Source organism: Phascolarctos cinereus, unplaced genomic scaffold, assembly GCF_003287225.1.
Source record: "Phascolarctos cinereus isolate Bilbo 61053 unplaced genomic scaffold, phaCin_HiC Scaffold_4;HRSCAF=312, whole genome shotgun sequence".
In the NCBI taxonomy this organism is placed as follows: domain Eukaryota; kingdom Metazoa; phylum Chordata; class Mammalia; order Diprotodontia; family Phascolarctidae; genus Phascolarctos; species Phascolarctos cinereus.
In genome coordinates, this window is record NW_027555847.1 from 35058288 (window position 1) to 35081425 (window position 23138).

Genomic DNA, 23138 nt, shown 5'->3' on the forward strand with positions numbered 1-23138 from the left:
CCCCTCCAAAAAAAATCTTTACGCATTATTAGGAGCAATTGTGTACTTACATCAGTGTATAGAGGAATTTTCAAATCTGGAGTTCCCTAAACTGTCCACATCCACCAATAAACAAGCTTTTATTAAGTGCCCACTTTGCTAGGAACTAGGGATTTAAATACCAAAGTGAGATAATCCTTATGCTAAAGGAAGGCTTACATTCCAAGTCACAGTAGGGAAAGAGAGTGGATAAGCATTTATATAGAGCCTATTATGGGCCAGGCACTGTGCTAAGTACTTTTTACAAATATTATTTCATTTGATCCTCACAGTAACCCTGAGAGTAGGTACTATTTTTATCCTCATTTTACAGTTGAGGAAACTGAGGTTAAGTGAATTTGCTCAGGGTGAGAGTAAATGTCTAAGGCTGGGTTTGAACCCAGGAATGCTAGACTCCTATCGTAATGCTACCTAGCTGCCAATTACAAGAAGCACCTCTAGAAATGGACATTTAATAACTAACATTTGTCTTGTGCTTCAGAGTTTGAAAGTACATTATCTTATTTGAGTATCACTACAGCCCTCTGGAGGTATCTGCTATCTACCACCTTCCCCATTTTCCAGATGAGGAAAGTGAGGCTCAGTGAATGAAATGTATTTCCCAGGGTCACATAGCTCTAAGTGTGAGAGATAGGATTTGAGTCTATATCTCTCTGCCTCTTAATTTTAGTAGCCTATCTAATAGTCTAGGTTGTAAAAAATAAGAAAATAATGGAATCTTTCTTTGGAATAAAGTAATTTCTTATACCAAGTATAATATTAGAGGAGAAAAGATTGTTCTGAAATATTATCTGCTGCAACTAGATAGGTATAGTGCAGATTCTCTGAATGAGGCTAGCCAATGCATTTATGTATAAACACTGCAACTGTGATGCCAATTACACATGGCCTTTGGTGGTTTTTGTAAAAAATGTCAGCCGTATGCATGTATAATATGCCTTAATGTAAGATAAAATCTGGAGAATTAGTGTGACGAGCTGGTTCTAGTGGATAGAGCACTAAATTAGAGTTCAAATCCTACCTTCAATACTTATTAAGTGATTAAGATGATAAATGGATGTATCATCATCAGCTGTGGAGTGGCGCGTCAAAATGAGTAACCTACTAATAATAGCATCAGTACAGTCATTTTGTTTTTTAAAGTATGTTTTTGTTGATTTGATGAAATATTTCTTAATGACATGTAATTTTTTAACATTCTGTTTTTTTAAATTTTGAGTTCCAAATTCTCTCCCTTCTTTCTGGCCCTACTACACCCTTTGAGAAGGCAAGCAATATGATATTGATTGTTCATGTGAAGTCATGCAAAACCTTTTCCCATATTAACCACATTGTAAGAGAAAACACACAAAAACAAGAAAAATAAAGAAGGTAAAAAAGTATGCTTCAATCTGTACTCAGTGTTCATCTGTTCTCTCTCAGGAGGAGGATGGCACATTCCATCATGGATCATTTGGCACTGTCTTGGATCACTTTCTCAATCAGAGTAGCTAAGTCTTTCACAGTTGATCACTGTTACATTATTTCTGTTACTGTGTACTATGATCTCCTGGTTCTACTCACTTCACTCTGCCTTATTTCCTAGAAGACTTTCCAGATTTCTCTGCCAGCATCCTGCTCATCATTTCTTATAGCACAATAGTATTCCATCACAATCATATATCATAGCTTGTTCAGCCATTCCCCAATTGATTGGCATCCCCTCAATATCTAATTCTTTGCCAACATGAAAAAGAATTGCTATAAATATTTTTGTACAAATAGGTCCTCCCCTCCTTTTTCATCTTTTTGGAATACAGACCTAGTACTGGCATTACTGGGTCAAAGGGTATGCACAGTGTGTGATTTTGTAATATAAAAGGCAGCATATCCTTCATATACATACATAGACAAACATACATATGAATCGATTGGGCAAGTTATATTAATTACATTTAATTTACATTCCTTTATTTTCTGGGTCTTCCCAGTAAGATCCCAGACAAATCAAACAGCAGAACTGCACTTTCTGTTTTGATCTTTATCCAAATGACTAGACCACTGCCTCACCCTCCTGCATTCTTACCTCTAAATCAGCCTTTGGGGAAGAGAATTTGTTTTTTTGGATGGTCCATTTATTATCCATCATAATGTGCTCAACTGTCCCCATACATGAACTGAGAGTCTCTCTTACTTGACAAGTTGCCATCCAGCCTTTTCTTGAAGACTTCCTGGAAGAGGAACTTGAAAGGGAACTCATTACCTCTTAAGGTAGTCAATTCTACTTTTAGATAGTTCTGATTGTTAGGAAGTTTTTAAAATAAAAAATTTCCCCTTACATCAAGCTTAAATTTGTATCTATGTAAAGTATGTCTATTGCATGATAACCTTTCAAATAACTGAAGAACATTTTCATGGCCCCCTGCCCAAAACAAAGCTTTTTCTTCTCCATTTGAAATATTCCCAGTTCTTTCGATGGATTCCCAAATAGAACAATGTCAACAGACTTCTCTATTTTGCTTTCCCTGCTCTGTTATGGATGCTCTCCACTTTAATCTCTTTCTGAAATATGGCATCCAAAAGTGAATATGGGACTTCATATGAGGTCTAATCAGAACAGCCAAGGCATTACCCTCATGATGTCATTGGTCCTCTTTGAGAATGAAGGACAAACACCAACACCACTGCCGATACCACCAACAATCAGAAGAGAACAAGGGAAACTCAACCTCTCTTAATGCAGACTAAAATATTAGCTTATTATGTCTAAAAGCATTAGCTTTTTTGACCTTTCATAATAAAATATTGATTTACATTGATTATATATTTGATGATTGATTGATTATTGACTATATTTGTAGTGCACTAAAATCTCTAGATTTTTTCTGTAAAACTTGAGACCTATATTTACTGTCCTCATCTTTTATGAGCAAAGTTTTTTTCCCCTTAAGAGTAAGATTTTACTTTTATCCATATTAAATTAAGTTTCATTTGTTTCAGCTCATTGTTCTAGCTTGTCAAGACGTTTTCAGATCTAACAAAACAAATTCCACATTGTCCTTGACTGCCATAGCATGTTTACTATCCTTCAAATTTAGTGTTGTTGATAAAAATGTTAACTTTCTTTTTAAAGCACAAGGCCAAGCATAGACGGGGGACATTGCCCTAGAGACTGCTTTCCAAGTTGACACTGACCTATTCATGACCATTCTTTGAGTTAGGCCAAGCAATCAGTTGCAAATCCACCTAACTACTTTCTTATCTATCTCATGTCTCTATCTTTTCTACAAGAATAGTTTGAGAAACTTTGTGAAATGCTTTGCTAAATTCGTACAAAACTGTCTCTATAGCATTCTCCTTATCTACCAGTCTAGTAACCCTGTCAAAATGGAAATGAGATTAGTCTGGCATGAAGGATCTTTGATAAAGCCATGCTGAATTTTTGTGATCAGCACTTCCTTTTCTAAATGTTCACGAATCATCCCTTTAATAAACTGTTCTAGAATTCTACAAGGAATCAAAGTCAAGTCTCCTGGCCTGTATTTTCTAGAAATCCATTCACTTTCCTTTTTTTTTTTTTTTAATCAGAACATTTGCCTTTCTCCAATCCTGTGGCTTTTCTCCTTTCCTCTGCAATTCTTCAAATTCACTGACTAAGGTTCAGAAATCACATCTGCCAGTTCTTTCAGCACCCTACTATCTAATTCACCTGTGGAAGGTGATTTGACTTTCTCAACAGCAGTGCTCTTACTATATTCCAACATATACCAACATATACCATGTTTCATCTCTCTATTAGCCATTTTAATTTAGGTCAATTTCCTTGGTAGGAAGATAAGTGGAGCTAAGTACTGAACATCAACATTCCATGATTACTACCCTACCTCTTCTTTAATACTTCTTTCTTCTTCCCAGATACACACATCTCTTTTGCTTGTTCTTAGCTTTGTTCCTTAGGCATAACTTATTCCTACATATTACATTTCTGACTGTTTTCAAGACTGTATCATGCTTTTATATTCATCTTATTTTTATTGCTCATTCTTCATCTTCCATATATCTTTAAACAATTCTAGTTCATTGTTTCATCACCTTTGCATTCACATTGGTCACTTTAGATAGCCCCTCTCCCTTTACTCATCAAAGAAATTGTTTCTCTTTGGGTCTTCAGAATATCATGCTTGAGGACTTACCACTCTTAGTAGGATTACTTTTATAGAATTTTTAGGCCATAGAATTCAACCCATATTTCTCTAAACCGCTGAAATCTGCTCTCTTAAAATTTGGAGTGATAGATTATTCTTAGCTAAATTCTCCTTCTCTGTCATAAATTCAAAGATCATATCTTGCAATATTCCCATGATTCCCAACTCAGCAAAAAGAAGAGATATGAAGAAGCAAGCATTTTAAAAGTACCTACTGTGTGCTGGGAACTGTGCTAAGTGTTTTACAAATATTATCTCATCACATCAAAACAAAGTCCTCCTTGTTGCTGAGAGTCAGATCCAGATGGAATTGGCCCTCATTAGTTTCTCCAATTAATAAAGAATGAATTTTTCCTTAGGTTAAGTTAAGAAGTTACTTAATAGCTCTTTTGCTTTGGAGGGGGGAGAAAGAGAGAGAGAAGGAAAGAGAGAGAGAGAGAGAGAGAGGAGAGAGAGAGAGAGAGAGAGAGAGAGAGAGAGAGAGAGATTGAGAGAGAGAGAGAGAGAGAGAGAGAGAGAGAGAGAGAGAGAGAGCTCTAGCACTTATCAATATTGTAGCATGCTTCCATGCTAAGCAAGTTATTGGCTACATAATGACTTTATTAATTTCCTTCATCAATCCAGGTGCTCTGTAGATTACTTGAGATAATACCACGTTGGCTTCTGCTTCAAGTGAGATTATCTCAAATTTTCTGCACCATACTTCCCCCTTCTAGTTCCTGAACTTCTTCACAAGAGTATATCTTCTAAACATAAATGCTCCTCAAACTTACTCCCCCAAATTTTGCATTCTAGCACTTTAATAATAAGATATATCAGCCAGAGCCATAGTTTCATAATGTATCACTTTCTACCAAGTCACAGTGATAACTTGAAGGTTCAATGCTTGCTTGCATTAGGACTTGTGTTTATTTATCATACCTTGTGTACATTCATTCATGGACATCTGGGGCCTTGAGTTCTGTTGCTAATTCCTTTCTTAGAACTTTTTTCTCCTGTAAATTTCTGGATATCTTTTCTGCTATTCTTTTGTCAATACAGCTACTTTCTATGGTAATAAGCTTGATGGATAAATATATATTTATATATCCATGTACATATATCTATGTGCATGTGGATATATCTGTATATATATTTATGTGTGTATATATGTGTATGTGTATGTGTGTGTGTGTGTGTATGTATGTATGAATATGTTGTTGTTGAGCCATTTCAGTTGTATCTGACTCTTTGTGCCTTCCCCTCCCTATATTGGGGTTTCTTGGCAAAAACACTGGACTGGTTTGCCATTTCCTCCTCCAGCTCGTTAGGCAGAGGGGGTTAAGTGATTTTCCCAGAGTCGCACAGCTAGTAAATGTCTAAGGCCAGATTTGCAGTCAGGTAGATGAGTCTTCCTGACTCCAGGGCTGGTACTCTATCCATTGTGCTGCTTAGCTGTGCATATGTGTGTGTGTGTGTGTGTGTGTGTGTGTGTGTGTATGTGTAACAGTCATAGTAAATAATTTTATAGGTAGCCAGTATAAAAGAGTAATAGCAAGAAATAAGGTTGCAAAGGGGAGCCTTGATGTCACATACAAACCATCCCAAAGATAGAAAGAACATAATTTATGAACTGTACCATATTTTTAATCAAAATTCATATTCTGGTAATATGTGATGAATCAGCAGAAGACATCTAGGTGCTGCTGTCAAAGTCCTGGTCCTGTAATACATAAATTCCAAACAAAATCCAGGCCTCCAAAGTTCTAGACCAGCAGCACATCAAAAAACTGTGGATAGCTTTGAGATGATTTGAATATGTTAATGAACCAAACGCAAGGTGGCACAGATAGTAGTTGGTCTTTTTATCCAAAAAACTCTATAAAAATGAGACCATGAACTTCTGACCACCCTCTTCCCCTGAACCCCTTACATCTCCATTGAGTACATGCTGCCTAGTTATCCTAACTCTAATCCATGATTATATAAATGACATTCCCTACCTCTCCCTCCCCCCAACCCTCTTCTCCAGCATATCTGCTTCCCTTTACCATTCCATTCTCCTGTTCAACCGTCTACTTCTGTACCCCTTTCACTGCTTTTCTCTGTATCCTCTGTGATTATCAAAGTGTGATTGATGCTGTGTTTTCTGCTGCCAGAGTTTTTCCTAGCTAGTATCCAAAGAAACATGTGTGCCTGCCCCCATTTCATAATTTCACAAATTAATGATCAATTATATACATATATATGTATATATACAATTTCCTTATGCTGTCCTATTTTTCAATTCAAAGCCATTTTGATTAGATTTATAAGGGTCCAAATTCTTTTTGTGTGTTTATGTATAGGTGTCTAAATATACACACATATACATATACAAAGACGTATATGGGTATAAATATATATGTATATATGCATATATATATACATATAAAGTTTGATGCATTTTGTTTTTTAAAATAGTCGTTTCTCAATATGTTTCCTACAGCACCCTCCCTTATAACAAAAAAGATCAATTAAGCAAATCAAGTGACACCCACATCTCACCCATCAGTGTCTTCATCATCTGTAGTGCAGCTTTTCTGCCTTCTAAGAAGAGGGAGATGTGTTTCATTCTTTGTTCTTTGAAATCAACATGGATCTTCTCATACATTCTTGCTAGCTGTGCACTAGATGAGCACTCCATCCCTGGCCAGGAACCTATCACTCCTATATTTTAAGCTCTGATCCAGAAATCTAAGTCCTTTTCTCAGACAACCTTCAATTTTGTAATCAGCTTCCTGCACCTGTCTTCTGCTTTGGAAGCCCTTGCCTTGAATACATAGCAGTAGTGATAATAGCACTAGTGCCTTTAAGATTTTCAGTTCATGTGTAAGATTTCAAAACCTCTGGTAAACTTGTCAAGATTTCTTCTCCCAGTACCATCCCTGCCCATGTGAATCCTAATTTCTCTGGCTTCCTTCATAACACCTCAAATCCTGCTTTTACTGGAGACTTTTCTTGGCGACTCTTTCCTTTCCCCTACTTCCCGCTACTAGTGCCTTCCTTCTAAGATTATTTTTCATGTACTCTGTATATAACTTATATATAGTTCAAGTTTTTGCATTTATCTCTCTTATTAGAATGGGAGTTCCTTAAGGGCAGGGACTCTGTTTTTATCTTTCTTTGTGTCTTTATCATTTGACCCAGTGTCTCTCACCTAAAAAGTGCTTAATAGATGCTTGTTGAGTGACTGACAGAAGTAGGTAGTCATATAACGTTATTGTGTATTTTCAAAATCTGGACCTGTGATTTTCCAGTGTGGAAATTGCTTCCATGAATTGCCTGGGAGGACAATGTGAAGTTAAATGCCTCACCTACAGCCATATAGCTTGCAGGTGTCAAAGGCAAAATGCAAAGGTAAGTCCTCTTTACTCCTTCTTTCCAATATACCTGCCAATTGTCTTCCAAATCCTATAGAAATTATTTTGCCTCTCCAATATTCAACTTCCTAATTTATAAAAGTGATCAGGCTTGACTTGGTGATCTCTAAGTTCCTTTCCACTTCTGACAATTTAGGAATCAACAGGTTTAATTAAGGGTCTATTATGCGCTGGGCACCATAAAAACAAAGACATTTGCTTTCCTCATATCTCACTATTTCATTTAAATTGTCTTTTTGTATAATAGAACCATGAACTGTCATAGCTAGAAGGAATCTTAGAGATCATTGATTCCTTATTTTACAGATCAAAATATCTTCATACCGTCCTTCCCTCCCACTCTTCACTCTAGCCCTTAAAGACAAACTCAATGGACAGATTTCAAGATATTATTTTCCCTAATTTGAGTTCCTAGAAGACCAAAATGAGAGCAAGTTTATAGTCTTTTCAACATTTTATAGATGAATATTAAATAACAAACACATCTCTAAGATATGACAAAAAAAACCAAGCGAAAACTGGAGTAAGGAAATTAAGATACAGTGCACACATGCGCGTACATGCCCAGAAATGTTGGCTCTCAAATATTTTTAAAAGCTTTGCTGAGAGACCTCGAGTCTCATTCAGAGTGGCTTTTTATTCAACAGATTCAAGGGAGAAATAATCCCAATTAGAAAGATAAGGTGGAATTATTAGAAGCCAGTCCTCCCCTCCACTAATTCACTTTCCTTTCACATTGTTAAAGTAAAAAGTTGTTAGTCTTATGCACTGCTAAAAAGCAAAAGGGACATAAAATAGCAATTATTTTTCCCTGTTAGCATCCTTTCCTTTGTGTCAGGGACACATTAAAGCAGTGACCATCTGTGAATCAGAAATAATGAGCAGAGGGAAACTGTCCATGTCGTTTCTACATCAGTACTCCTTCAGTAAGTCCAAAGGACCATTTTCTTTGGGAAGTGGATCTTTGTTTCCCACCCGCCCTCCGCCCCCCCCCCCCAACCCCAGCAAGTGCATACAACACCATTGCTGGAATGCTCCCTCCATTTCAGTAATCCATCTGAGCGGCATGTCAAGATTCTTTCAGCCCTCAGTGCATAATGCATTGTGCAGGCTGACTCCCATGTGAAAGAGAACACAAAACTTCCTTATGCATGAGGCATTTTTAGCAAATTGGACCCCATTTCAATCTTGATGAAACTTGATGACATTTCCAACTTGCGAGTGCACAAAAATGAAATAGCAAATTTTTAGCTATTTATGTGTCAGAACATCAAAAGCTCAAACGGCATAATTAAGGGTGTCAGTGTGGATGGGAGGCCATATTGCTTCTCTTCTCAGGGGTCTTCTGGGCCTTTTCCATAGAGGTTAGAGAGAAGCTCCTCTTTCTCTCAAAGGCTCAAATCAGACAATTTTGATTTCATGAGCCCAACCTGAAAAACTATGGCTTAACTCAGATTCTGCAATGCTGATGCTTGACAAATTCTGGCCATTTAAAAAGAAAGGACTTTTCAGGGACTGGTGATGAAGGTATGCCTGTTCAGTTGGTATTTTTCCCTCTTATCAGTTTTCCACTGCTAGAATTTGGTTGCTAAAGTCAAAATATAAGGGGGGTGATTGCTATTTTTAAATGTTATCTGTTTCTTATTCTGTTACTATTTCCACCAACCTTAAAGAGTGGTAAATTTAACAGTGGCTTGGGATATGCTTTCCTTTATACCTGAAGTCACCTTGGAAACTAGGGGAGGACTGAGGTCAATATTACCTGAATATTGAGTGCCCAGGCCATTTTGCAGGTAACTTTGCACACACACACACACACACACACACACACACACACACACACACACACACTTACATGTAAGGTTTTGGGCTGAGGAAAATACTGAATATAATATTACATAGAACAACAAATGCTGAAATAAATCCTTGGTATTTCCGTTAGAATTTCTAGTATTTTATAATTGATACATACAGAAAACTATTTTACTTCATGCTTAACAGGAGTTTTTGAGAAGATTATTTCTATTTATCTTTTAAAGCTCTTTACAATCTTTAAAGCCCATCCCATCTTTCCATTGTCCAAATTCTACACAAACTCAACTTTCTACATGAAACCTTTACTGATCCTTCCAAATACTAGTACCCTCCCTATCTCCCTCCCTCTCAATCTTGTATTTTGCTAACTTGTATTTTTTCTCTTTACATTTTTTCCCTGCATATAAATTATATATGTACTTTTCAAAAACACCATTAGAATATAATTTTTTTGTGTGTGTGTAGTGATTATTTCATTCTTTGTATTTATATTCCAAATGCATAGCACAGTCTCTGACACTAGTAGGTAGTTAATAAATGCTTATTGATTGATTGAGTTCACAGGATAATGAATTCACAACTGGAAAAGACTACAGTAGTCAACTGGTTCACTTCATTGTACCAATGAGGAAAATGATGTTGAGAGATAATGACTTGCCCCAGATCACACAGAAAGCCAAAGGCAAAGCTAGGATTTGAAGTGTAGTTTTTATACTTCAAATCACATGCTTTTTCCATTTTACCACATTATTTCCCCTTGTCTTTGACTTATGAAAACAATTTCCAGTTGATACCATTTAGAGGTATTCAAAAAGAAATATAAATAACACAAATAACTTTTTCTCATGGTCAAATGGTAAGCTACCACACAGTTGGACCTTTGCTCTGGATTTTAGTTTAACACTCCTGGGTTCCAGCTCTGAAATGCCTTACGTATTACATTTTGCCTCTTGGTAAAGGGTGAAGGTCATAACGATTGATGTGATACAAGTTTCTCTGGCATTAACAAGAGGGGCAAAAATTCCAATCACAGATAGGATGTCTCATTGAGGAGGTACCATTGGAACCTCCTCCCCATATGAATTTGATGTTGAAAGTCTGGTGGATGTTGGCAGTTTGACCTTAGGAATGTACTTTCCCATAGAAATAATAGTATCAACGATGGTTATATTCTCAGGCCAGCCCTCAAAAGTCTATTCATTCCATAGTCTTCCTAAAGTAGCATTCTGGAACTCTTTAACCCCACTTAAGCATCACCAATTATATCACTTTCCAAGTTGGGATAATAGGAACACATGCCTACCGCCAGAGAAGGGAGATGACAGAACTCTTTTGTCCTTATAGTAGCAGTATTAGCAGCTCTACTCTTGGGGGCAGGAAAGGCAATTCCTTTGGTCACAGCTCTGAAACAGCAACACAGGACCATTAAATCTCAGAGTTGGAAGGGACCTCAGAGAACTTATCCAAACCATACCTCATCAAGAGTCTCCTCTGTAATGATGAGTTTTCATCTAGACTTTGTTTGAAGGATTCTAGTCAGGGGAAAGTACTCCCTCCTACAGCAGTCCATTCTCCTTTTGGATAACTCAAATCCTTAGACTCCCATGAGAGTCTAAATCTGTCTTTCTGCATGCTCCACCCATTGCTGCTGGTTCTGCTCTCTAGGGCCAAGCAGAAAAAGTAAAATTATTTTTCCATAAGATTGTCTTTTAAATAAGGGCCCTCCTCCCCAACTCAAGTATATGGTAGGCTAAACATCCCCTGTTCCTACAATTGATCCCCAACTTGTCATGATCTCAAGGACCTTCATGTTCTCAGTCACTCTCCTCTGGATACTCTCTAACCTTCCCAAATAGATGTTATACTGACAAGGACAAATAAAGACACCATGAAAAAGAAAAGGACATTTTGATCTTGTAATGCCAGAGGCATGAGCTGCCTTGACACCATGTGTTTCCAAGTGTGTGCCCCCATATTAGAATAATCTGAATGTATCTAAACTCTTTCCACTGATACTGTGTGTACTTCTTGGAGAGTGCACCCAAGATTAATGGGAATGTTTGTTATAATTTTCTTATGGGGATATCTCAGTAAATGTCTTTTCTTTGAGCTAATTGTTCCTACTAGATGACTATTGAAGGTAAGTATGCTGGTATGAGCTCATGAGCTATGGTTTTAGAAGGGCAGATCAACAGAGTACACTGAAACTTGTAGTAGTTACCTCCTGGGAACTCAATCTATGAGTGTGAGTTTGGGGTGGGGGGTAATCCAGAGAGGGTGCAATCTAAGTATGTACAGAAATTAAGTAAATTGCTATTAAGTCAGTGTTAATTACAGAACAGTGACTGTAGCTGAGGGAGGAGGTTCATGAAAGACTTTGTGTGGCACCTGATTGATAACATTCCTAAAAGGTAGATGCTAGAACTGAACACAGTGCAATAGATTTGGTCTGCTCAGGTCAGAGAACAATGTGTTTGCCACTTCTCTTGTATCAGACATCAATAGTTTTCTCAAAATGACTTAAGAAACTAGTAGCTTCTTTTCTATCCATGTCACACTTTACTCATATTAATCTTAAATTCAATTGACCTCTCACCTATATATTTTTCAGAAAAAACAACTATTTAGTCAAGCATCCTTCATCTTGTACAAAGTTGGTTTTTTTTTTTGAACCTAAGTGTAGGCCTTCACATTTATTTTTATTAAATTTCTTTAAATTTTTTTTTGGCCCAAGGTTCTAGCTTATTACCTTATCTTAGCTATTATTAGGACATTTTAGGGTATATTGCTCTACACTTTTTCTTGAATACAGGTCCTTGGAAAATCAAAAGTTTACAAATCTATATCTTGTTTTATAACATGTCTAATGTATGCATATATACAATATGTATATTTTTGTTTTTAAGCACTGGTTGGTATTTTAATAGACCCATGGATTCCTTCATTGACGTAGATCTAGATTAAGTGACTTACCCAGCCTATGGGGTGGAGAACTCACATATGTTCTCTAAGAGTGTACCTCTATACTAGGATTCTCTGTGTGTCAGCTCCAACATTTAATCCCATGTGGTTCTTATCCATGTTTTCTTTGAGGAAATAAATCTTCTCTGTATGATATAATGAATGTATGGGAAATCTTTGTATGATCTCATCTTGGAATATAATTTTTGAATGCTTTATATGTCTGTTTTCTCATCTTTAATATAAGACTGTCATCTATGTCCTTGATAATGGCTTTCCTGCCACTTTTCTAAAGAAAGTCATTGTTCAAAATGGAGTGCAGTATTATGCTCATTATATTTTTTCACTGCCCTTTGGCTTCATTATATTTTTTCTGATTGATAACACTAATTGTTATTAGTGAGAAATGCATCAAAATGTACCTAGATGTCTATTTCTTTTAGTCACCCTTTCTAGACATCTCTTAAAAAATCAATACTTTTCAATGGTTGTGTTCAGATATTTAAACATTTCTAATTTGGTTAAAAACATAAGAAGTAAAAAAAAAAGATCTACCAATATCTCTTTTAGGGGCAGGTAGGTGGGTGCTGTGGATAGAGCACTGGCCCTGGAGTCAGGAAGACCTGAGTTCAAATCTGGCCTAAGACACGACACTCACTAGCTGTGTGACTCTGGGCAAGTCACTTAACCCAATTGCCTTACCAAAAAAAAAATGCTTCTTTTATTTGAAAGTTTATGAGAATCCTCATTAAACTGTACGCACGCACAGACACACAAATTAGGGTGCACACCAACTTTAGACTTAAGAGGAAATAAAAAGTCTCTTTGATGATGAAGTTCTAATCTTACACATGAAGTTATGATATAACCATCACTTATCAGGTATAGGTGTAAGGACATTTGTTAAGGACAGAATGATTTCCTGAAGGCCAGGGAGGTTCAGAACAAATAGGTTCTAGGGCACTATGGCATCTGATCATAGCATCCCTCCCTCTGACAACTCTGGATACAACATCTTGCATCCTCAAATATCTCTTTTCCTAGAATGTAATGTTTAGAGTGGATGTCTATGCAGTGGGTAATCTAGCCATACTGGTTCTACTGAACATTGATGTTTAGCTTCTTGAGCAAATGGGGTTTTGAGGCAGAGGGCATTTCTCAGTCTTCCTGCTTCTTCCACTTTATGCCCTAGTTGAAGGAGAAAATATAGAGAAACTATAACCTTATCAGCTAGCTTGAAAATAGGTGTTACTGATCACAGCCAGAGCAGGCAAGAAGAGAGGTCAACTTCCACCTTGCTGCTGTTTCACTCTCTGTTCCTTCTTTTCCCTTCTTGTTGCCTAATCCTACATAGTGAAGTATGGAGGGCACTTGTCCTTTCAGATATTTTCCTATACTTTCCTCTATATAGTATATTCTTCTATACTATGCCTTTCTGGTGGGACAATGCTCCAGGTAGTAGGGCAGAAGTTAAGAATAAATTAGACTTGCATTCAAGGCAGACACAGAGGTCTAGAGCCGGCTAGTGGGAGTTCTAAGCAGAGGCCTCAGAGTACCTTGGAGAGCTCCACAGAAGAAGAAAGGCTAAAAATCCTTTTCTCCTCAGAATTCAGGACTTTGCCTCATTGTAAAGGGGCTCCACCTATACGTGTTAGATTTTGTTTTGAGGAACAGGAGAATTATTCTTATTCAATAGCTTCTTTCTTCCTTATCCCCATACCACGTCATGAAAGAGGTTCCTGTATCTATAAGATACAGGTTTGAGACTCTTGTTTCCCCTGAGTATTTGGCAGTTAGGTTGGAGATTCAGCCTCATCATCATTAGATGATCCATCATGGTGTGGTAGTGCAGAAAAGGGCTAGCTCTTTTAGGGCAGGGTCATTGCCCAGGGTTTGGACCCTGGAAGTTAATGCTTTAGATTGAGGATTAAAACCTTATCATTCTTCCCCCCCCTCCATAAAATTTGGGGCTGGCAGTCACCAAAGAGTCACCAAAGATGTTACCTACTGACAAATGGCTTTGATTGAACAACCACAGAGTGGGCACACTTTAACTTTACATAACTGTAGCATGGAGCTGGTTTCTCTTTTCATGCTATTTATAGAGCAAAAACACTCCTAATAAGAGAACTCTAACTTTTTCTCATAATAGATACCAAATATATCTGCACATTGGAACACTGAGTGCTCTCCACAAACGAAAAAAAATAATAGCAATTGTAAATGGCTGGCTCTAGGATTCCGACTCTTAACGCCTTATAACATGGAAATGAAGAACCGCTGATCCATGTTGGCCACAAGATTAGTTTTCACAGATGGCTGAGAACGTAGCATATGAAAGGACATATATATCCTCTTTAGAACAAAGCGGACACACAGAACAGCATATGGTGGTGTTATTTTAATCATAGAGTCTTTACCAAAGAATAATTAATGATAAAATAGACATTTAAAACACATAAAACATCCACTTACGGGTCTTATTTATGGGATGTACATCATTCCCTTGACTCCATTTTTTCCATGTTATTAGGTTGTCAATATTGTGATTAGGGTTCACAGTTCTTAAAGGCCAGATTCTGAAACAGGAGACTTTATACTTATATTAATATATAAAATCCAAACTTGCTAGCATCAACCATGTTATTTAAAAAACAATTATGTTAAATAAACAGCAACTAAAAGAAAATTAATTTTCATTTGGAAATTTGGATGATTAAATCTCATTACTTCCTCTAGTGCACTTATCATGTAATGTTGTATATTTTAGCTGTGTTGAGCTCATATTCCTTCTTCTCCCCTTCCCTCCAATGACAGAACGTAAGCTCCTCAAGGGCAGGAACCTTTTACAAATCTAAGTTCCAGCACAGTGTTTTACAATGCCCATGTGGCCCGCAACACTCCAAAGTGCAGCCTGAACCGGTTAAAATGTAATTAAAAAAATTAGTAAGAATACAATAACACTTAGATAGCATTAACATTTAAAAATAAAGTTAATATGCAGCCCCAGGATCCTTATCTATAGATTAGTGTCCAGTTTCCATATGAGTTTGACGCCATTGCTCTACAGATAGTAATGTTTGTTGCATGTTTATATGATTTCCCAAATGTGCTATTATATTTTACTTTATATGATTATCAATTAAAAATAAAAATGAACCATGAAGCACTCATTTGCCAAGCACTTAGAAATTCTTGTTATATGCCAGTCAAATACAAATTATTATCACATTAGGGTTTTCTAAGATCTCTTGGGCACATGGAGGCAGATTCAAGCTTTCTTTATAGGAAAGTAACCTTCCTAGTTTGAGAGTTGAAAAGGGCACAATAGTATAGTGGAGATCATGCTACACTTGGAGTCAGGTAGACCAAGGTTCTAATCTCGCCTCTGATGTTTACCATTTGTATGACCCTGGACAAGTTGTGGAGCCTCTTCATGCTTCAATTTCATCATTTAAAAATGAAGATCACAGATATAGAACAGGAAGAGACCTCGAAGTCCATCACTTTCCCCCTCTCCATCGACTTTGTGGTCCATTGACCGTGGCTTTCTTTTTGTTCCTCATACACAACCCTTCATCTCTCCATTCTGTGTCTTTTCACTATACCTAGGCTACTCTCCCTCCTCATCTCCACCTTCTGGCTTCCATGGCTTTTTTTTTTTTGCTTTTGGGTGAGGCAATCAGGGTTAAGTGACTTGCCCAAGGTCACACAGCTAGTAAGTGTTAAATGTCTGAGGCTGGATTTGAACTCGGGTCCTTCTGACTCCAAAGCCAGAGCTGTATTCACTGCTCCACCTAGCTGGTCCCTCCATGGCTTTTTCCAAGGATCAACTCAAATACTATCTTCTTCAAGAGGTCTTTCCCACTGCTACTCCCTGCCACTGTTAATGTCTCCCCTCTGAGATAACCTCCCATTTATATACTTTATGCATCTTGTACGTACATAATTGTTGGGATGATATCTTTTCAATTAGAATGTGAATTCCTTGAAAGCAGGGACCATTTTCCCCATTTCTTTTTATCCAAAAGTGTCTAGCACATAGTATTTAATAAATACTTCCTGATTGGTTTAATTTCTTGCTTTTTCCACATTAGATGCTATCATGAGAATCCCTAACTATTTTTTTTTATACTTATTCATTTTATTTTCACTTTGTGGAATAAAACAAGCATATCCTTTTACAAATAAGGAAGATGAAACCCAGGGATGTTAAATGACTTTCCCAAAGGCATACAGTTTGTAAATGTCAAAGATGAGATTTGAGCCCAGATGATTTGACTTTGGAGCCAATGCACAGGACTTTTTAGCCTCCTAATAATTAAAGCCATAGTACCTACTTCATAGGCCTATTGGAAAGATAAAATGAGACAATGTAGATAAAGTGCATTGGAAACTTTATAAATGTTAGGAAAGGACCTATAAGATCATCTAAGTCCAACATCCTCATTTCAGAATGAGAAAATTCAGGTGCATGGAGGGGTGATGAGTTATACAAAATTATACAAGCAGCAGAATCAGGATTTGAACCATTGAACCAGCTTTTCCCATTGCCTCTTCCATCAGGATTCCCTATTGGGTCTTATCAATCTGTCCTTCCTATAGGAAGCTGTCCAGTAAAACCAAGACAACCTCCCTTCAGCCCTGGTAACCACTGGCCTATTTGCCATTGCTACAATAGTTTCTTACTCCAAAGTTTGCAGCCATAGTCTCCCTTTCACATTGTGTGAAGCATTCCAATGAGCACATTACCCTGTGTGCCTTGCCTTAATGGGCTCTCAGGAGGAATGGAAAAGTCATGTAGATCCTGGATTCTTAGAGAGAGATCCCTTTCAGTGTCTCACAGTGAATGTCTGGTAATTCTATTTCTCTGGCTAAGCTTCTTTATCATTAAAGTAGAATATAAAGCAGAATTGAAAGGAAAGTAGAAAACCACAAGTTCCTTATGCAAAGAGGCCTCCAAAGAGGGAGGAGATGCTAACAGATGGTAATAAAAATGTATAAACATGTGGTGCACCCAGAGTATTGTAAAGATTCTTTTGACTTCTCAGTGTTTCAGGTGAGACTTTTATTTACAATCTAGAGGATGGTGCTTTGCTAACTAACAAGGAGGCCCATAATTTTATTTTGTTATTTGTGGCTCCTATTCAATCCCACCATTTTTACTCTTACTACTCCTATCCTGGATGATTCAGGAAGGGTAAAACCCAAAGGACATATGGGTCATATTTGAGCAACAAAGTATGGAGCTGGAAAAGAAAAGACTTGGGGAAACATATAACTAAGATGGAGATGGTCTGTAATGGATTCTTGTGGGGGAACACCTGTGGTTAGTCGAAACACAGAGTATGGGTAACAAAGTAGAAAGTACTTTGAAGAGATGTACATTTCACATAAAGCCCTTTACTAATGTCAGATTATGTGCTAGGATGGGGTAGTAGATGTAGCATTAGATATGATATTAGAAGACCTGGGCTTGGCTTTGCCACTTTCAGCTGAATAACCACAGGCATACCCTTAACCTCAGTAAGTCTCAGATTCCTCATCAGTAAAACGGTGATAATAAATTTATAATCTGTTAATGAGTACGTCATATTGCAAAAGTTGCTCACAGATGTTTGTATTGGTCAAATGACAACATTATAACAAAGCTGAAAGTAGGAATTCTTATTCTTGTTCTGATGAGAGAGAATCTGCTTGGCAGAGTGGCCACAAAGCCAGGAGATGTGAATTCAAATCCTGTATCATGACCCTGGGCAAGTCAGTCAACATTTTGGTGCACTAAACAACTTTCTAAGGCCATAAATTGCAGAGAGGGTGCCAGTCCATAATAAGAGAGCATCTCCTCATCCTGACAGTTCTGTATATATGGGAAAAAAATCACAGGAGTAGTTCTTATCCCTATCCTTGTCATTGATAAGGATAGGGAGAGAAGGGGAGTGGCATTGCATAAAATAATTTGGTGGGGGAAAGTGGGGTGTAAACAGCAGTGTGTTGGTAAATAATTAATAACTGTTTCTCTGAAGAAAAAATGTGTATATGAATATATATCAAACACATTTAAGATTAATCTACATTATTAACATTCTCTTCTTAAGTCTGTCTATTTCCAAATTGTAAATGCTCACAATGAAAATTAAATAGTCAACTCTTATGAGCTGGTAAGCACTGCCTCCAGCACATCCCTGGGTTTAGAGGACAATTTGACTGCTAGTGCCATCTCATTGGGAGAGGTGGAGGCATGGGGATGGTTGAGCATGGACACGGACATGAACATATAACGTGGACAGGTAGAGGACTACAACATGATATATGGGGACTGATTGTGGAATGGAAGAAGTGGTCCCCCAATTTGGCAATATGAAGTTGGTCACTGTTTCCCCCATGCTAGTTACAACTCTGAAGTATGACAAATTTCACAACAGCTTTATTTGTAATAGGAAGCCCATCAAACTCCCCCAGAATCAAGAATGAAAACCACATGAATGTCCAAAGATTGGAAAAATGGCATAATCATTAAGAGCGTATCAGAATTGTGTAATATTGTATCATATAGCATGTATGAAGGATGAAAAGTCATATGAATCTATGTAGTATAAAGAAAGAAGGATTGGAAAAACAGTATGACTATAGTAAGACAATATAAATGATAGTAGTCAGAAGGCAAGATATGGTATACAGAAAGAAAATAAAAGAACGCAGAAGCAAACAAGATATCATTGTTTTTATTCACTACTTGATCTTAGTCTCGGCCTGTGATGTCATCTGTATAGGGTACTCTTGGTTAAACAGCTCTTTATCAGACCAGCACCCACTCTTGGAATGTTGTCTGGGGGCACTTCAAGGGTCATAGAATGACAGAATGATGAAAGTTTAGAGTTGAAAGGAGCCTCATTGTCCATCTAGTTCAAGACACATACCAAAGGCACCCCCACTACAACATAACCAACAAGTGATGAAGTCTCTGCCTGATGACTTCCAAGGGGAGAAAGCCCGTCGTGTTTTGAGCCAGCTCATTTCATTTATTTTAGTACGGCTCTAATTGTTAGGAAGATTTTTCTTTCAGTCCATTCTTAGATGACATGGATTGAAGGTCCTTCCCTATTCTTATTGCCTTTATCAATGTAACTCTTACACTTTGGGCCCTGAGCTAATCACAGTTTTCCAGGAGGGATTTGATGATAACTGAGTATAGTGGAAATGTCATCTCTCTCTTGGAAGATTAAATGGCTGGTCCACAGTCACACAGCCCATATGTATCAGAGGTGACTTGAACCCGGGGCTGTGTTGCTGATTCCAAGCCTTGCTCTTTATTCAAAATGCTACATTGTTAACATAGAGTTTGTTTCTTCCCCTCTCCATTAAAAAAAAAAGTTTTGTAGTTTTCTGTATGTTTTTGTTGTATTTTTATATTGTTGGTTATTAAGTTTATATGAATTGAAAAAACTAAAATAATGATGACTGACATTCATATAGTACTTTGATATTCTTTATGGCACTCTCATTAAGGCATGAATGACTAATGGAACATTTAAAAAGGGTCAATTATGTGCCAGGCACTGTGTTAGGCACCAGGGATTCAAAGACATAATCAGAATAGCTTTTGATGTCAAGTATCTAATAGGTTGAGACAAAACATACATTGGCATGGTGGCCAGGGAAGGGTGCTTTGGCCTAGTCATGGGGATGGTGAGTTTAGCCCTAGAGAAGGCTACTATCATGCCCTTTCAGGATGCAATGATTGCACAATAGAATTGATATGATTTTGATTCAGAGAGCAAGAGATGTGAAATTAGGGGAGGCTATGCAGGTGGAAAGGTAAAAGGCATCATGCTTGAAGTGGATGGCTGAATGGGATGTGAAGTATGGTTTGGGGCCATATAACTATCGGGATAAGTGAGTTTGCATTTACTGACTCATCAGTCAGGAGAGTTAAGCCCCAGGGAGCAGTTCCAAAACTGGGTGGATAAATGAGGCAATAGGGTGGGGTGGAGAAGAGGGCAATGGGTAGACAATCTCTGGAGGTCCAGCCAGAGATGCTCTTCTAGGTGGGGAGGAGGGCAGTAGCAGATCAACTGGCAAGATGCCATCACTGCCTGGAGGGCTAGGTGGGATGTCCCTTTATTGGGTTTAGATCTGAGATGAAAAGGCTGATTTTGCCAGATACATGAGAACAGAATTGTCTTTATTGCTTCAATAAATGGCTGATGAATCTCTTTTTGTCTCTCTGGATCTTTTGGTATATCTGGTACAAAAACACATGGTGCTCCACACTTCTCAAAAAGAATCTGGATGATAGGAAATTAATCTCATTAAGATTGTCATGAACTTTGTCAAGAAAAAAAATCTGATTTTCCCTAGTCATTTAATCTCAGTGGTCTTCAGCTTCCTCCTCTGTGAAATGAGAGAGAGAGAAAAAAGAGAAATGGAGAGAGAGAGAGAGAGAGAGAGAGAGAGAGAGAGAGAGAGAGAGAGAGAGAGAGAGAGAGAGAGAGAGAGAGAGAGAGAGAGAGAGAGAGAGAGAGAGAGAGAGAGAGAGAGAGAGAGGGAGAGAGAGGGAGAGAGAGGGAGAGAGGGAGAGAGGGAGAGAAATAATGGCTTCTAAGGTCACTTCTGGCTTAGAATCTTATTCTGTGGACTACTGGTGGCTAACTGGCACAGCGGAGAGAGCACCAGCTCTGTTGTCAGGAGAACCTAAGTTCAATGCAATTTCAGATTAGCTGTGTGACCCGGCAGGTCATTTAACCTCAGTTTGTCTCAGTTTTCTCAAACGTAAAATGAAGATAAGAATAGTACCTACTATCCAGAGTAGTTGGGAGGATCAAATGAGAGATTTGTAAAGTGCTTAGCACAGTGCCTGGCACACAGTAGGTGCTATATAAATGCTACTTAGAACATATTTTAACTTGTGTCCTAATTCACTTAAAATACCAGAAGATTTAATTTCTTGGACTCTTCAATGAGCAAATCATAGTGATGGAGGCCAAATAACAACAACAGTGAAAAGGAACTAAGAAATGGATGTAGAGACATTACCTTTTGCTTTGCCTTTAAATCCTCCCCCCTCCAAAAAAAATCATACACACATATCATTACTAAACCAAAACACTTGTTGAAATGGAGCTCCCGCACATCACTGAGAGGCTTCTAGACTCTCCAATGTAGTATGACCTTCTATTTACCCTCTAGACATTTTCTTTACTCAGGCTTACTTAATCTTTCCACAATCTAGATTCCTTGAAAATATGTGAATGATTTTGGCAGGGGGGAGGGAGAAGTAGGTGGTACAGCATATAGAGCACCTGCCCTGCAGTCAGGAAGACGAGCTGTGTGAACCTGGGTAAGTCACTTAACCTGTTTGCTTCAGTTTCCCCATCTGTAAAATGAACTGGAGAAGGAAATGGCAAACCACTCCAGTATCTTTGCCAAGAAAACCCCAAATGGGGTCACAAAGAATTAAACATGACTGAAAAAAAAACAGGCTGAATAACAACAACAATGTTCTTTGGATTTTTCATTGTCTGGGTTGGATGAGAGCAACTCCATCATAACACTCACTAGAATTCCTGAAATTGATCAAAACTTTTCAATGTCTTATGAATTGTGTGCCATTCATTATTTTAGTTTTGTGGGAACTTGAGTTAGGTAAATTAGAAAATGAATTCTGATTCACAGGTGTCCTAAAAAAAAATTCCCAGATATAAATAATGAAAAAGTTTGGAGTATGTTCCAGGATTCCATGCCAGGAATTTCCCGGACCCAGGCTTCATGGTAAAAGTTTTACACCCATCTAATCACCAAGTCAAACTTGTAATGGTATATTCAATTTATGACAGTAAGAGTTTAACAAAGGTGGTTGAATTCATGGTAGCAGAAAGTTGGACAGAAAGCTGAATTATGAAAGATCCAGCTTTTATCTAAGCACAAGTATTAGAAATTATAGCCAAAGGAATATAGAAAATGACTAGGTTAATTGCTTTTTTTCAAGTTTGATAGGTAATGCAATGCTACCCTCTTTTAAAGGACATATTCCATATTCCATTTTTCATTTGAGCACATTTTAATATGTGTTTGAAATATTTTGTTGTAGTTCCTATTCCCCTCTTTGAAACATTCCACAAACGATCTATTTATTTACAGGAAAGAAAAGAAACCTTCATGTAATGGAAACATGCATGACTTTTTTCCCTACCAACTTTCTCCTGAAAGCAAATGACAGGTTTCTTATTTAGCTCCAAGTTTCATTTGCTTAAAATGAAAAAATGTATTCTTAAAACTAAATAAAAAATCATATTATCAGTATTTCTGGCAGCAAGTGAATGAATGCTTACTCTGAATAGATCCATCTGAATGGCCACTCCATAACTACAGTGTTTTGTTAGAAAAGTATATTAAAAAGTAGAAACAGCATCCTGAAAGAAGAAAAAGATAGAAACAAAGTATAAAATATGTAATCGAAAAAAGGAGCCTTATCAGGGAAAATCTTGGTGAAACTTTAAATGGGAAAGTCACACAAACCCCCAGATTTCTATATCCTTTTCAGTGCATAATTTACTTTCTAGATGAGATTCACTAACATTATTGCAGGATAACTATAATTGAAAATTATTAAAGCTGTATCTTTATTGCATTTTAAAGCCTCTACATTTGCTGTTTGACTAGGTCTGCTACATCATTAAGTGTTTTCGGGGAAAGTCGACTCTTGCATTCCTATGGAATAAAAAGCAAGGCCCCTAAT